The sequence below is a fragment of the Triturus cristatus genome, chromosome 11 (assembly GCF_964204655.1).
Source record: "Triturus cristatus chromosome 11, aTriCri1.1, whole genome shotgun sequence".
Classification (NCBI taxonomy): Eukaryota; Metazoa; Chordata; class Amphibia; order Caudata; family Salamandridae; genus Triturus; species Triturus cristatus.
Window position 1 is genome coordinate 98,988,466 of NC_140594.1, and position 5,000 is coordinate 98,993,465.

Below are 5,000 nucleotides of genomic sequence, written 5' to 3' on the forward strand. Positions count from 1 at the left end.
GAGCCCCCTGTCCCGCAAGCCAGCCTCTCCCCGGGCCTGGCTGGAGGTCCGGGAGCTGGGCCCGGTGCTGGAGCTCCGTCCCAGGGTGCGGCTCCGTTCCCGGGGTGCGGGAGCCCCCTTTCCCGCAAGCCAGCCTCTCCCCGGGCCTGGCTGGAGGTCCGTGAGCTGGGCCCGGTGCTGGAGCTCCGTCCCAGGGTGCGGCTCCGTTCCCGGGGTGCGGGAGCCCCCTTTCCCGCAAGCCAGCCTCTCCCCGGGCCTGGCTGGAGGTCCGGGAGCTGGGCCCGGTGCTGGAGCTCCGTTCCCGGGGTGCGGGAGCCCCCCTGTCCCGCAGGCCAGCCGAGGGTCCGGGAGCTGGGGACAGGGTTCCACCAGGGCCCGGGGAGGCTCTCCCCGGCCTGGCTGGGGGTCCAGGAAGCTGGGCCCGGTGCTGGAGCTCCGTTCCCGGGGTGCGGGAGCCCCCTGTCCCGCAAGCCAGCCGAGGGTCCGGGCGCTGGGACCGGGTGTCCACCGGGGCCCGGGGAGGCTCTCCCCGGCCTGGCTGGGGGTCCAGGAAGCTGGGCCCGGTGCTGGAGCTCCGTCCCGGGGTGCGGGAGCCCCCTGTCCCGCAAGCCAGCCGAGGGTCCGGGCGCTGGGGACGGGTGTGCACCGGGGCCCGGGGAGGCTCTCCCCGGCCCGGCTGGGGGTCCGGAAGCTGGTCCCGGGCCCGGTGCTGGAGCTCCGTCCCAGGGTGCGGGAGCCCCCTGTCCCGCAAGCCAGCCGAGGGTCCGGGCGCTGGGGACGGGTGTGCACCGGGGCCCGGGGAGGCTCTCCCCGGCCCGGCTGGGGGTCCGGAAGCTGGTCCCGGGCCCGGTGCTGGAGCTCCGTCCCAGGGTGCGGGAGCCCCCTGTCCCGCAAGCCAGCCGAGGGTCCGGGCGCTGGGGACGGGTGTGCACCGGGGCCCGGGGAGGCTCTCCCCGGCCCGGCTGGGGGTCCGGAAGCTGGTCCCGGGCCCGGTGCTGGAGCTCCGTCCCAGGGTGCGGGAGCCCCCTGTCCCGCAAGCCAGCCGAGGGTCCGGGCGCTGGGGACGGGTGTGCACCGGGGCCCGGGGAGGCTCTCCCCGGCCCGGCTGGGGGTCCGGAAGCTGGTCCCGGGCCCGGTGCTGGAGCTCCGTCCCAGGGTGCGGGAGCCCCCTGTCCCGCAATCCAGCCGAGGGTCCGGGAGCTGGGGACAGGGTGTCCACCGGGGCCCAGGGAGGCTCTCCCCGGCCTGGCTGGGGGTCCAGGAAGCTGGGCCCGGTGCTGGATCTCCGTCCCGGGGTGCGGGAGCCCCCTGTCCCGCAAGCCAGCCGAGTGTCCGGGAGCTGGGGACAGGGTGTCCACCGGGGCCCGGGGAGGCTCTCCCCGGGCCTTGCTAGGGTCCGTGTGCCCGAAGGAGGCTCCCCGGCCTGGCTGGGTTGAGAAGCAGCGACCGGCCCCGGGGCCTGGGTTTCGGTCAGGGCCTGGGGCGTGGGAGTCCCCGTCCTGCGGCCTGACAAGTGTCCGTCTGCCCGGGACAAGGGTCCCTGGTGCAGAGCCCTGGAGCCCTGCGTGGGTGGGCAGGCAGGGAGCCCTACCACTATGGCTGCTTTCAGTTGCCGGCCATCTGGTGGCGCCTTTCCCCTCGGCCATCTGGTCGCGCGCAATGCTTTCCAATGGGGCGACCAGATGGCCGGGCCGGCCTGGAAGTCCCGATGAGGGTCCATTTGCCTCCCGGATCCCAGCCAGGGCTCCAGGAGGCCGGGCGCGTTCGCCCCTAGGGTCCCCTCCGTCACTCGCAGCGCGCGAGTTACAAGAAAGGGGGGTATCCTTCCTCCGGATTAGTAGGGGCAGGGTATGCCGGAACACCCATGCCGGGGCTGTGCGGTTCATTGCCGGGGACCAGACGGGCTACGCCCGGGCAACATCCTTCCCAGGCCTCCGGGGCTTCCCTCCTCCGGGCCGCGGCATGGCAAAGTGCCCAGGGACGGGCTCCACGGGTCCCGGGCAGTCCTTTCCGCACCCCCCGGGCGCCCAGGCCCCGAGAGCTCCGGTGGTCCTCCCCGTGCCTGAGGCCCAGCCGGGAAGCAGAGTCCCACCCCGAGCCCCTGGTGGGTGGGTGGGTGGCTGGGCAGGCGGGAGTCCTTTCAGTTGCCGGCCATCTGGTGGCGCCTTTCCCCTCGGCCATCTGGTCGCGCGCAATGCTTTCCAATGGGACGACCAGATGGCAGGGCCAGGCCTGGAAGTCCCGATGAGGGTCCATTCGCCTCTCGGATCCCAGCCAGGGCTCCAGGAGGCCGGGCGCGTTCGCCCCTAGGGTCCCCTCCGTCACTCGGAGCGCGCGGGTTTCAAGAATGGGGGGTAGCCTTCCTCCGGATTACTAGGGACAGGGTACTCTGGGACCCCTCTCGGTCCTCAGCCGGCAACTGGGTCCTGCCGTGTGGCAGGGTGCCCGGAGGGTCTTCCCCTGCGAGCCCGGGAGCCCCGGCTGGTTCCAGGGGCCCGGCCGGGCCCCGGGTCGGGGCCTCCGTCCCCGGGCCCTGTCCCCCGGCCTGCGGCACTGCCAAAGGCCCGGGACGGGGTTCCGTCGTGGCCGGGGAGCCTGCCCTCGCTCGCCTGGGTTCAGGAGCTCCGGCCGGGCCCCTGGGGTCCCCGGGGAGGGCGGCCTCCCCGCCCCGGGCTCCGTCCTGGGTCCTTCCGCGTGGCAGGGTGCCCGGGGCGCGGTCCGGAGGGCCCGGGGAGGCTTCCCTTGCGCCTGCGGTCCCCGGAGCCCCGGCTGGTTCCAGGGGCCCGGGCGGGCCCCGGGTCGGGGTCTCCGTCCCCGGGCCCTGTCCCCCGGCCTGCGGCACTGCCAAAGGCCCGGGACGGGGTTCCGTCGTGGCCGGGGAGCCTGCCCTCGCTCGCCTGGGTTCAGGAGCTCCGGCCGGGCCCCTGGGGTCCCCGGGGAGGGCGGCCTCCCCGCCCCGGGCTCCGTCCTGGGTCCTTCCGCGTGGCAGGGTGCCCGGGGCGCGGTCCGGAGGGCCCGGGGAGGCTTCCCTTGCGCCTGCGGTCCCCGGAGCCCCGGCTGGTTCCAGGGGCCCGGGCGGGCCCCGGGTCGGGGTCTCCGTCCCCGGGCCCTGTCCCCCGGCCTGCGGCACTGCCAAAGGCCCGGGACGGGGTTCCGTCGTGGCCGGGGAGCCTCCCCTCGCTCGCCTGGGTTCAGGTGCTCCGGCCGGGCCCCTGGGGGCCCCGGGGAGGGCGGCCTCCCCGCCCCGGGCTCCGTCCTGGGTCCTTCCGCGTGGCAGGGTGCCCGGGGCGCGGTCCGGAGGGCCCGGGGAGGCTTCCCCATCGCCTGCGGTCCCGGGAGCCCCGGCTGGTTCCAGGGGCCCGGCCGGGCCCCGGGTCGGGGTCTCCGTCCCCGGGCCCTGTCCCCCGGCCTGCGGCACTGCCAAAGGCCCGGGACGGGGTTCCGTCGTGGCCGGGGAGCCTGCCCTCGCTCGCCTGGGTTCAGGAGCTCCGGCCGGGCCCCTGGGGTCCCCGGGGAGGGCGGCCTCCCCGCCCCGGGCTCCGTCCTGGGTCCTTCCGCGTGGCAGGGTGCCCGGGGCGCGGTCCGGAGGGCCCGGGGAGGCTTCCCTTGCGCCTGCGGTCCCCGGAGCCCCGGCTGGTTCCAGGGGCCCGGGCGGGCCCCGGGTCGGGGTCTCCGTCCCCGGGCCCTGTCCCCCGGCCTGCGGCACTGCCAAAGGCCCGGGACGGGGTTCCGTCGTGGCCGGGGAGCCTGCCCTCGCTCGCCTGGGTTCAGGAGCTCCGGCCGGGCCCCTGGGGTCCCCGGGGAGGGCGGCCTCCCCGCCCCGGGCTCCGTCCTGGGTCCTTCCGCGTGGCAGGGTGCCCGGGGCGCGGTCCGGAGGGCCCGGGGAGGCTTCCCTTGCGCCTGCGGTCCCCGGAGCCCCGGCTGGTTCCAGGGGCCCGGGCGGGCCCCGGGTCGGGGTCTCCGTCCCCGGGCCCTGTCCCCCGGCCTGCGGCACTGCCAAAGGCCCGGGACGGGGTTCCGTCGTGGCCGGGGAGCCTCCCCTCGCTCGCCTGGGTTCAGGTGCTCCGGCCGGGCCCCTGGGGGCCCCGGGGAGGGTGGCCTCCCCGCCCCGGGCTCCGTCCTGGGTCCTTCCGCGTGGCAGGGTGCCCGGGGCGCGGTCCGGAGGGCCCGGGGAGGCTTCCCCATCGCCTGCGGTCCCGGGAGCCCCGGCTGGTTCCAGGGGCCCGGGCGGGCCCCGGGTCGGGGTCTCCGTCCCCGGGCCCTGTCCCCCGGCCTGCGGCACTGCCAAAGGCCCGGGACGGGGTTCCGTCGTGGCCGGGGAGCCTCCCCTCGCTCGCCTGGGTTCAGGTGCTCCGGCCGGGCCCCTGGGGGCCCCGGGGAGGGCGGCCTCCCCGCCCCGGGCTCCGTCCTGGGTCCTTCCGCGTGGCAGGGTGCCCGGGGCGCGGTCCGGAGGGCCCGGGGAGGCTTCCCCATCGCCTGCGGTCCCGGGAGCCCCGGCTGGTTCCAGGGGCCCGGCCGGGCCCCGGGTCGGGGTCTCCGTCCCCGGGCCCTGTCCCCCGGCCTGCGGCACTGCCAAAGGCCCGGGACGGGGTTCCGTCGTGGCCGGGGAGCCTCCCCTCGCTCGCCTGGGTTCAGGTGCTCCGGCCGGGCCCCTGGGGGCCCCGGGGAGGGCGGCCTCCCCGCCCCGGGCTCCGTCCTGGGTCCTTCCGCGTGGCAGGGTGCCCGGGGCGCGGTCCGGAGGGCCCGGGGAGGCTTCCCCATCGCCTGCGGTCCCGGGAGCCCCGGCTGGTTCCAGGGGCCCGGCCGGGCCCCGGGTCGGGGTCTCCGTCCCCGGGCCCTGTCCCCCGGCCTGCGGCACTGCCAAAGGCCCGGGACGGGGTTCCGTCGTGGCCGGGGAGCCTCCCCTCGCTCGCCTGGGTTCAGGTGCTCCGGCCGGGCCCCTGGGGGCCCCGGGGAGGGCGGCCTCCCCGCCCCGGGCTCCGTCCTGGGTCCTTCCGCGT